An 11,865-nucleotide genomic window follows, 5' to 3' on the forward strand; every position below is an offset into this window, starting at 1 on the left:
GCAGCAGGATAAACACTTAACAGTGTCAATTTTCTAAATAGAAATGTTACTGGGTCAAGTCCAGGAACAGCCTCCACCTTTCACAGTTTCCCAATGGGGAAACTGAAGCAAGTTCAAAAAGTTTCTGGGTTGGTGACTTGTTAGACAATCACCATTGATTAACAGACTGTTAGACCAGCACTGACCAGATTTTTCAAACCCAAGGTACACCTAACATTTACAAAAATGTTGTGTGGCTCACCAACCTCCACAGGGCAGGCAGTGTGGACATGGAAGGGACTTGTATGGTCCAAAGAAGAGCCAGGAAAGCACTGAAAGCCCCACCACAATCTCTTCCAAATTTTAAAATAAAGGGAGCAAGGGGATAGGGACATCTATGAACCCATCACAACTGGCCAGTCCCCATTAAACCCTAAAAAGACTGAAATTATCTGGTTAAGAAGAAACTATTCAATAACTAAACTACTGGCTGTAGATCTAGGTAATTTCCAAATTACTCCATCAAATCGAATACTGGATTTAGGTATCCAGCTAAATGAGAAACTTACTATGCAATTGTACATCAACAAATTATCACAGGTTACGCCAAGTTGCGCATATTACATTAGTTAAAACCTCTTAACTTTTGAAGACTTCAGAACTGTATTGCAAACTCTAAATTTCTCAAACCTAGATTACTATAACTCATTTCTTGGTCTTCCTGCATGCCTCTTAAAACCATTACAAATACTACAAAATGCCTCAGCAAGATTCATTAGGATCCAGGAAATTCAATCACATTACACCCTTGCTATTTTCTCTACACTGGCTGCCAGTACAATCCCAAATCTATTTTAAAGTATTAATGCTAATATTCAAAATAATTCAATCTAATAACACCGGTATGTTAGGTATGATGATATAACCATACACACCACAGAGAACAGTAAGATTCCAAAATAATGGATTACAGGAAAATTGGTTCTTACCTGCTAATTTTCGTTCCTGTAATACCACAGATCAGTCCAGACCAGTGGGTTATGCACTCTCACCAGCAGATGGAGTCAGAGAGAAAAGCTTCGAGGCACTTGTATCCCAAGTGTGCCACCTGCAGCTCATCAGTATTTATCGATACCCAAGAAAAGCATAATTGACAAAAAACCATCTAATTCCCGAAACAAGGGCGAACAGAAAAAAACTCCCTCAAGGATCCGAAACAAATGATCCCAATACCTGAAAATCAGGTTTGAACCACGATTCATAACAAAAACAAAATATTATAGAATCATTTGGATAAATTCCCTATGTACAGCAGCTAACCGTTAGGTAAATCAGTCTTTCGGCAGTAGCACCTGGGCGGGATCCTGGACTGATCTGTGGTATTACAGGAACGAAAATTAGCAGGTAAGAACTAATTTTCCTTTCCTGTACATACCCAGATCAGTCCAGACCAAAGCCATATTAAACCGGGCGGGAGCCTGAAAGACCCGCTCGCAAGACGGTCTCCCCAAAAAGTGCTTGGTCCGGATCCTTAACATCCAGATGATAATGCCTTGTGAAGGTATGCAGGGAAGACCAGACTGCGGCTCTACAAATCTCCTCAGGCGACAACAACTGACACTCCGCCCAAGAAGCCACTTGTGCTCTCGTCGCGTGAGCTTTCAAACCAGTCAGGACAGGGCGACCCTTCCCGATGTAGGCCAAGCAAATTGTTTCCTTCAGCCAGCGAGCCAAGGATGCCTTAGATGCCTTTTCAACCTTCTTCGGATCTCCAGACCACAAAAAGGTGATCTGATTTTCAAAAAGAGTTAGTGACCTTCAAATACCGAAGGAGAACCCGGCAGACATCTAACAGATGAAGATCTCTTCCCATTGCGAGATCACGAGCCCAATCAGGGAATCCAGGTAACTCCATGGACTGATTAACATGAAAGGCAGACACCACTTTCGGCAAAAAGGAAGGGACCGTGCGCAGGGACACCCTATCACCCAAGATGCGAAGGAAGGGATCCCTACAGGAAAGAGCCTGCAATTCTGAAATATGCTTCGCGGAGCAGATGGCCACCAAGAACACAGTCTTCAAGGTGAGGTCCTTTAAGGAAGCGTGTCCCAGAGGCTCAAAAGGGGGATCACGAAGCGTCCTCAACACCAGATTGAGATTCCACTCCGGACATAACTTATGAAGAGGAGGACAAACGTGCTTCACCCCTTTCAGGAAATGGACAATGTCTGAGTGGCTGGCTAGAGGCCTGCCACCTATCCGCCCTAGGAGACATCCCAGGGCCGAAATCTGAACATGCAGGGAACTATAAGCCAAACCTTTAGATAATCCCTGTTGCAAAAACCCGAAGACCTGAGGAATGGTCACCGACAACGGCACTACACCCTGCTGGTCTCACCAGATTTCAAACTCCTTCCACACTTGAGTGTATGCCATAGATGTCGAGGACCGCCTGGACTGAAGCAGGGTGGAAATCACCTGTTCTGAATAACCTTTCATCTGTAACCGCCGCTTCTCAAACACCAGGCTGCGAGAGAGAAGTGATCCTCCGGAATCGAAAAAATGGGCCCTTGTCACAGGAGGTTCAGCAGATGAGCTAGGCATAGCGGGCCGACTGTTGTCAACCGTACTAGGTCCGCAAACCACGGCTGCCACGGCCACTCTGGTGCAACCAGAATTACTGAATCGGGATGGTCCTCTATGCGCCGGAGAACGCACCTGATCAGGGGCCATGGAGGAAAGCCATACAGGAGGATTCCAGTTGGCCACATGCAGACTAGGGCATCTATTCCTACCTCCCCAATTTCCTTCTTTCGGCTGAAGAATCGGTCCGTCTTGGCGTTGACACGGGTCACCATGAGGTCCAGTTGGGGAACTCCCCATCGGGCACAAATGTGATTCCAACCCTCCCGGGATAGTTCCCACTCCCCGGGATCCAAATGTTGAAGACTGAGGAAGTCCACCTGCGCATTGTCCATGCCTGCCACGTGAGAGGCTGCGATGCCTTCCAGATGAAGCCTGGCCCAAGCGAAGAGGAGGTATACTTCCTGTGCCACTGCCAGACTCCTGATTCCTCCCTGGCAATTGAGATATGCCACTGTGGTGAGATTGTCCAAGACAACTCAAACCATTCTCCCCTGCACCAGGGACTGGAATGCCAACAACATTTTGCAGACTGCCCTTGTCTCTAGGTGATTGATAGACCACGACCGTTCAGGTAAGGACCAGGTTCCCTGCATCGCATGACCGAGGCAAACTCCTCCCCAGCCTTGAAGGCTCGCATCCTTTGTCACGATCACCCAATCCGGGACTTTGAGGGACATCTGTAAGTTGTCTTCCGACAGCCACCATTCCAGGCTGGACCTGATTCGCTGCGACAAAGGCAGGGGCAACTGGTATTGCTCCGACACTGGGTCCCACCGCAACAGTATATCTCTCTGCAACGGTCTCAGGTGAGCGAAGGCCCAAGACACCAATTCCAATATCGAAGCCATGAACCTCAGAACATGTAAGTAATCCCACACTCTGGGAATTGGAAGCTGGTTACTGTGACTCCAACATCACTCTAAGATTCAACAGCAAGAGGAAATGTGGAAAAAAGGATTTGCACTCACAAAGACGGGAGTAGCTGGCTTGTTACGGCGGTTACTACCCCAAACCAAATATCCAAATTACTACCTCCACCTTCCTCTATTCCTGATGCCTTTCAACTAGCTTGATCACTCCATTCTTATACTTCACTTTCAATGCATATCCAGCATAGTTCTCTGCTTCAACAGCAGGGGAAAAGAAAAACTGTTAATTCACACATCCAGCAGAGCTCTCTGCTTAAACGGCAGGGGAGAAGAAAAAAGGGTTCGCACTCACAAAGCGGGGAGTAGCTGGCTTGTTACGGCAGTTACTACCCCAAACCAAATGTACCTGATACTTCACTCTCGACGCATATCCAGCATGGCTCTCTACTTCAACGGCATGGGAGAAAGACTGATACATCACGAATTTCCAGCATAGCTCTCTGCTTCAACGGCAGGGGAAAAGAAAAACTGATACTTCACGCATATCCAGCATAACTTCAACGGCAGGGGAGAAGAAAAAAGGATTCACACTCACAAAGCGGGGAGTAGCTGGCTTGTCACGGCGGTTACTACCCCAAACCAAATGTGCCTGATACTTCACTTTCGATGCATATCCAGCATAGCTCTCTGCTTCAACGGCAGGGGAGAAGAAAAAAACTGATACCTCACGCATATCCAGCATAGCTCCCTGCTTCAACGGCAGGGGAGAAGATAAACAACCAATAAGGGCTGTATAACATAATCTGGGTAAAAACAAATAAGCATGGGTGTAGCTTGCTTATTGCGGCGGTTACTACTCCTACTACCTCTAACTAATCAAGCTAGATATTTCACTTGGATGCAGCTCCTCCACCGCTCTCTACATTAATGGCGGGGGTGGAAGGGAATTAGAACCAAGAGCTAAGAGAAACAGATAAGTATGGGAGAAGAAATGAGGGAAGCTTGCTGGGCAGACTGGATGGGCCATTTGGTCTTCTTCTGCCGTCATTTCTATGTTTCTATGTAACATGAGACGCACTTGTTACTACAATTTGTACATCCTGTCGTTTGTGAGAAAAACCCTGCCCGGGAGGGTGTCGAAACAAGCTTCCAAATACTCCATACACTGTGATGGAGTCAGATGAATTTTCGCTTCGTTGATTACCCAGCCTAGGGACCGGAGACAATGGATCACACGAAGAACCGTCTGCTCACCGTCCTCTTCCAACTTGGCTCGAATCAGCCAATCGTCGGAGTAAGGATGGACCATTATCCCTTCCCTTCCAGAGGGTCGCCACCACCACGACCATCACCTTGGTAAAGGTGCGCAGGGCCGTCGCCAGTCCAAACGGCAGCACCCAGAACTGAAAATGCTGACCCAGGATCTTGAATTGTAGGAATATCTGGTGAGCACTGTTCAAAGTGTTTCCATTCAAAAATGGGGCACCTTCAAGCAGCGATTCACCTTCTGTAGGTCCAGGATGGGTCGTAAAGTGTCCTCCTTTTTGGGAACCATGAAATAAATGGAGTACCATCCCCTCCCCCATTCCTTGGATGGCACGGGGATGATCGCCTTCAGAGTCAGCAATCTTTGTAGAGCGTCTTCTACCGTGGCTTGCTTGTTGCAGGAAACGCATCGCGATTCCACAAAAGCCGGCATGAGAGGCTGAGAAAATTCTAAGGTGTAACCTTCTTTTACCACCTCCAACACACAGTGATTGGAGGTGATCCTGGCTCATTTCTCATAAAATTGGGACAACTTGCCCCTGATCATCCAGTCTGAGGAGTGGGCAGGCCTGATTTCAGTGGGCAGGCTTCCCAGTTCCGGTTCCCTGACCGAAACCACCTCTGGCAGGACGACTGGAGCCACGAAAGGAGTGTGTATGGGAAGAAGTCTGTCTGGAACCAGAGGATGGAACACTCCTCCCTGACCTGCTTTTTCAGAAATCCCGAAAACGGGATCGAGGACCAAATGATTTCCTGAAGGTCTTTCTATCTTCTGGCAATTTATTGCCCTTGGAATCCCCCAGAGATTTCATCAGCTGATCCAAAATCTCTCCAAACAGCAACTTCCCTCGAAAAGGCAGACTGCACAGTTGCGACTTGGAGGAAGCATCCGTTGCCCAATTGCGGAGCCATAGGAGTCGCCGAGCCGTCACCGAGGAGACCATAGTCCTGGCCACCAAACGCACCAAGTCATATGAGGCATCTGCCACATATGCTACCGCTGCCTCCAGACGAGCCACCTGAGAAGCTGACAAAGTCCCAGAAGACGATGGGTCCTCAGGTTTTTGAATCCAACATAAATACGCTCTTTGCATCATGCTGGCACACACCGCCGCCCGAAGTCCTAAGGAAGAGACCTCGAACACCCGCTTCAGATGCAGTTCCAGCTTGCGGTCCTGCACATCTCTGAGAGCAGCCGCTCCCACCACTGGAATGGTCGTCTTCTTGGTCACCGCCGATACAGCCACATCCATCTTAGGTACCCTGAGGCGTTCTAAATGTTCCTCCATTAGCGGGTAGAGTGTTTGCATCGCCCGGCCAACCTTAAGTCCCGCCTCCGGGGATTCCCACTCCTGCCTGATGAGCTTTTGAATTTTTTTCGGGATGGGAAAACCCGTCTAGGACTGGGTTCAGTCCCTCGCTGTAGGAATCTTCCAGCAAGGGTCTTACCCCCAATTCCTCAAGCACCTGGGGAATAATGGGGTGTAATTCCTCCCTCTTAAACAGCCGGACTACCTGGGGGTCATCCCCCTCCGCACTAGGTTCTACCGGATTCTGAACTTCGTCGCCCATATCTACGTCTGGAGGGACCTCACTCTGATCTGCAGCGGTGTTCCTCGGAGGCGGAGTGGAGTCGTTCCCCTGCTGGTCGTCTGCACCCGCTAGATCCTTCCGAGCCAAAGTTGCCCGGGATGGACGACCATCAGTTCGCAGATGGGGACGCTTGGGAACTCCCACGTTCCCATCCTGGGCTCTGTGCTTCGTGAGCTTCCGAGCCAGAAATGCTTCATGTATGAGCAGCACAAATTCCGGTAAAAATTCCCCCGGTCCCGTCTCTGCTAAAATCAGTGTCCGTGTCTCTTGATTCCTCCGGTCTCAGAGTCCACGCAGTGGGGGACAGCGGGGGAGGGTCATCCTGGGAGACCTTTTCCACAGGGTGCTCAGTGGGGGTTGGGCTCCTTACGCGTTAGACCCAGCCACCGAGCCTGACCTGTGTGCAGACCTTTTAGGTTTGGTCCTTTTGTCTGAGGCTCCTTCCCCACCCAATGCACAGTCCGTGCGCACAGTGACAGGGGCTCTAAATAAGCTGACCATACCTCGCAAGTCTTACAGGGTTCCACCAGAGGAGTTTCTGCCATGTTCCTCCTGCAAAAAGGGGCATATAACTCCCCCCCCTGGAAGAAAACAGGTACTGCCACCCAGCCCTGGTGACCTCCTCACCAAACACGCCATGAAAATCGGTCCCAGGAACACTGGAGAGCCGTGTGGGAGGTCGAAAAACAAAAAATAAAATGGCACCGTGGTAAAAATAGCTCTGGAGCCGGCGGTAAAAATGAGGCAAGAGCCTAAAAATGTCTTTGGAGGTTCTTACCAGGGCTGAAACACTCTCCCCTCTTCTTCAGGGGTCTGCCTGGCTCTGCACCACTGGGCAGACTGATTTATCCCAGGAGCCATGGTGAACAGGGAACTTGGAGCTGTTTTTTTTACACAAAAACTTTAACTTCTAGTTACAGAAAAAATAAAGCCTAAGCTAAGAATAATAGAAAAAAATCTCAAAAGGGGCTACTTCCCTGTACCGCATACACTGAGGGGTAGCCTTTGGGTCGCTGAGGGAGCCAGTCCCCTGGGTATCTGGGGACCCAGAAGCACATGGGCTAGCACCGCCAGACAGGAAAAAGTGCTGAAGGGGGGAGAAGGGGAGGATGGGGGAGAGATGTAGGGTGCTGAAGAGGGAGATGGGGAGAGAACAAGAGGAGTGAGGATAGGGAGAGAAGTTGGATGCTTAAAAGGAGAGAGGAATGTGGATAGAGGTGGGATGCTGAAGAGAAAGAGGAGGGGTCTGAAGGGGAGGCAGGAGAGAAAGAGGGGAAGTCTGAGGCCCAGGAAGAGAGGTCTGTTCCCAAGAAAAGCAATGAAGGCTCTGTGGCCCCAACATAATTTACGGTACTATGTTGGGCCTACCAAGCCTTTGTTGTTTTTCTTGTGGAGGTTAGGGGTATGGATACAGATAGGAGATGTGGCTGGATAGAGAAGAGGGTGGGAGCAGGGGAAAGGAAGATAGTGCAGAAGTGAGAGGAGGAGACGGAGAAAGGAACCCCCTCCCCCAACAAAGTTGATGACCAGGCCTCTTCTCAGCCCCCTTCTTTCTTCATGCCACCAGCCTCCCCCCCCCCACCCCAGGATACAACCTCTCTCCATGCCCCCTCTTCTCCTACAGCCCCTCATCTCTCCCCTAATCTCACACCTATTTGCTTTTGTCCTCTGCCCCATCCATCCACTCCGTAACTTTACTCTCTCCCTTCCCCCAATACCCTCATTCACTCTCATTCACAACCCCACAATCCTCTCAACTCCTTCAAGCTGACCCCCCCAACTTAAATACCACCCCCACAATCCCTTCACTCTCTCCTTCTCACACAAAATCTCTCTCTCATCAACATTCATGTCCTCCTCTCTTCATTTCTGATCCTCTGCTGGTCATGTCTGGTGAACTAAAGCAGCAGTGCAAATAAGCATCATAACACTATCTCCATCAGCCTGCATCTTCATCCTTTTCTCCTAATCCTCCCCGACTCTCCCTGGCACTGCCGTGATGCCATCATCCAACAGTCAGTCACTTACCCACTTGGCCACTTCCTAAAAAATTGTGGCCTTGCAAGGACTCGGGTTTCTTTCTGTTCTGTGGCTGTCGGTGCCTGATGATGTCATCAAGCGCAGACAGCCACAGAGCAAGAAGCGGGACCAAAGCACTTCCATATCAGCATTGAGTGAGTGACTGGGATTGAAGCAGAAATGCTGCAGCAGTCGCCAAGGGTGAAGGGAGGTAGTGCCCGGCCAAAAGCTTCACTTTTGCTGTTCCCATTGCCATGGCCCCTGCAGCCTTCCCCCTCCACTTCTGATGCCTGCCAAGTAAGGTGAAAATCTGTTTAAATCGCTGTTTTGGTTTGGGAGGTTTACTATATTGTATTTCACTTTACTCATGGCTTTCTGATGGCCAAGTCCACTCCCAACACATATCACAATCGGCTTACTGCCATATGTGTTCCAAGTGCCTTTTTTGCTGATTTTTCTGTTAGGCACCATAGTACTTGTAAATATAATATACATGTATGTTATAGTTTTACCTCAGAAGACTGAACGGCCCTTTCCATGTAAAAATCTGTTATAACTGCATTATTTTGTTAATTGTGCGTGTGTGTGTGTGTGGGGGGGGGGGGGGGGGTACACACAAGGCTGCAAGCTTTGCCTAGGGAAGTGGTTTACAGGTGTGTCACACACTGATGTGCTGCAAGCTCCTAGGTGATGTTGCAGGGCTGTCTTCTCATCAGCCCGGGTGGCAGTCAGCTGACTTCTCCTTTAATAGGCCTGACAAGGCTACTCTTCTTCTTCTCTTTCTGGCCCAGTGGGAGGCTGTTTCCTCCTTCACCCAGATCAGAGCGAGACATTGCCAACTCCTGCTGTCCTGGGCCTGATGGGACACAAACTCTGTCTTCCCCTGCTGAGTCTGGGAACGATGCTGCCGAGGCTCTCTTCACCCTGTGGGGAGCAGGTGGGGTGGGTGAAAGGAGATTGGGATGCTGGGCAGGGATAGGCGGATGAGAGAGGGAGTGGGGTGGCTGCTGAGCAGGAAGAGCTAGGAAACAGGGAGTCGGAGAGGAAAGGAAGGGGGCAGGGACAGAGCGAGCACAGGGAAGAGGATGTGGGGAGGAGATGTCGGGAATGCTGGGCAGGGATGCGAGTGTGAGGGGATGATTAAAAAGGAGTAAGTGGGAGAAGTGAGGGATGATGGGGGCATGGAAGGAAAGTGATTGGGTTCAAGAGTCAGAATATGTCAGTTTAGGTATCTTTGTACTTTGCTTAGTGGAGGAAGAAATGCATTTCTGTTTCTAGCTCTCCAGTTTTGCACTGCATGCAGAGTAGCTTTTTGGGATTTTCATTCCCGTTTTTGTCTCCACGTTTGTTTTTTGTGGTCTTTTATTCTCTATTTGGGGAAAGTTGGTTTTGTGTGTGACCAAGGCGAGGTATTTTACTTGCAAGGCATTTGTATCAGTCTTTGTTGTTTTCTCAATAGGACATGCATTGGTGATGCACTGCTGCTTTTTCAGAGGTAGGGCTATTGCTGTTTTGAGTTCTTTGAGTTAGTACTGCTATGGTATGGCAAGTTTGCTACAGATGTGCTGAGTTGTTTTTTGTTTGTTTTTTCATTGTATTTTACAATGATCCTGGCAGGAGAGGGAGTTTGTATTCCTGTTACTGAGACGACATTAGAATATCTTTTTTGCATGGCAGGTTGTATGGGGAAATATTCTAGTTCTGCTGTGCACCCATCGATGGGGTTGGGTGGTTCCCTGTGGATGTAGAATATATGCTTACATTTAGCCCCATGGCAGTTTGCATGTGAGCACTATCTGTCAGGTGTGTCCCGACCTAGGGCACCTAATGCCCTTGCACAAGCCCTGTGATGGCAGTGTTGGATAAATGGGTGTGACAGGCGAAAAAGACAAGACAGTGGGGGGAAGTTGATGTTGGCTTGCATGTGGGAATATGTCTGCCCCTCCACCCAAAGCAGAGGAATCTTAACTGGGCAGACTGGATGCACCAGTTTTGGCTTTATCTGCCATCATCACTATCTTACTTTGAGACCGATCACTGGCTCAAGAGATAAGTAACAGTAATGGGGCAAAATAGATTTAATGAGTTAGTCGAAAGTTTGTGGGACCCGATAAATGACAAGTATTTGTGATTCTTCTTCAAATCAAGTGCATGTTTTCTTAATGGTGGGGTTTGCACTTGTTAATTATAATTTTCCTGGCTGTTCTAATGGAATGCTATTGGCATTTTTATATTTGGGATCATTTGGTTGTACCTTGACTTGAACACAGTTTTCTAGTAATAAGGCAAGTAATAAGTTTTTTTGTTGTTGTTGCTTTTTTTAATAGTGGTGTAGAAAGACAGAGGTGAAAATTTTACTCTGTGTGTCCAAGTGTTCAGAATTTTCACAGTTGAAAGTTGGCACCCCTAATCTTAGTACTTTTTTATTTTCCTCCCATTAGCATTACCCATTCTCTTGCTTTCACTTTAGGTTTTTTTTTTTAAGCTGTTTTGAAATAGAGAGCGTGTGTGTGTCTGACTTTGCTTATTTCCCTACTCAGTCCATTCCATTTTCCCCTTGTTAGAGATTTGTAGTAAAATGGAGTTAGTTGAAACAAGACAATACTTTCTAACAAAAAAAAAAGACAGAGAGGTTTCTTTTTTGCAAGAGCAATAAAACAGCACTACTAGATGGTAAGTCCTCAGGGGGGGAAGGGAAATACCTACAGTACCTGAATGTAATCCTCTTTGAAGTATCACGAAAAAAAATTAACAAGGTAAAATGGAGCTATAAGAAGCAGCCAGCAACTCAAGTTATAGAAAAACAGGAAGCAAGCAAGCATCCAGAGCAGTACGGCAGCCTTAGTTGCCCAAAACAGTTCAGCACTAGCTAGCTCAATACAGTCCAGCACACAGACGTGAAATATATTTGCAATACCCATGTCCTCCCTCCCGTACCCCAGATCCATTTGGTTTAACCCTTTGATTTTAAAAGTTTTCTGATATTTTGGTTTCTTACTTTTGCTGCTTCTTAGTTCTCCAACCTTTGAATTTTAAAATCCAGCCGTCTGTTGCGACATACTGGTTGAAGCACTCGCGTCAGTCTGGACCCTGGGGGCACAAGTACACACCACACAGTAAATAAATACCACCTCTCAGCCCAGGGGTATCCGTCCTTCCTCAATCAATCCATCATGCCGAGAGGCAGAGTGCAGAAGCATGGAAGTAGCACTGTGGGAGTAGGCTGCAGAGGTGTAAGCTCTCCCAACCAATATCAAGCGGAATTTTTTTTTTTTTTTTTTAAATCGAGGCAGTGGGGGAGATGGCAGAGGAACGCAAACCTGCAGCACCTTGGGTGGTTACTGCTTCTGCATCTTACTCTACGCCGCCCTAAGGTAGAGGCGTAGCCAGGCCATTTGACACCTATGGCCGAATGAAAAAAAATGCCCCCCTCACCCTGAACACACCAGCATGAGCTGGGAGATTCTGTTAAATGAAGGGGCTTTTGAGTTT

The 11,865-nt window shown here is 48.1% G+C and overlaps 1 protein-coding gene across 3 annotated transcripts in view; it reads right to left on the minus strand.

The window, feature by feature from the left end:
- Positions 1-11,615, minus strand: part of LOC115090536 (dihydrofolate reductase-like) — a 66,136-nt gene extending 54,521 nt beyond the window's left edge. For 2 of the 3 annotated variants that reach the window (XM_029599758.1, XM_029599756.1), the window contains exon 1: positions 11,372-11,615. The gene's annotated coding sequence lies outside the window, so the exon portion shown is untranslated. Of the gene's footprint in view, positions 1-11,084; positions 11,212-11,371 lie in introns of those variants that run through there. The other variant, XM_029599757.1, reaches the window with a different exon arrangement.
- Between the last annotated feature and the right edge of the window lie 250 nt (positions 11,616-11,865).

This window comes from Rhinatrema bivittatum, chromosome 4, assembly GCF_901001135.1.
Source record: "Rhinatrema bivittatum chromosome 4, aRhiBiv1.1, whole genome shotgun sequence".
NCBI lineage: Eukaryota > Metazoa > Chordata > Amphibia > Gymnophiona > Rhinatrematidae > Rhinatrema > Rhinatrema bivittatum.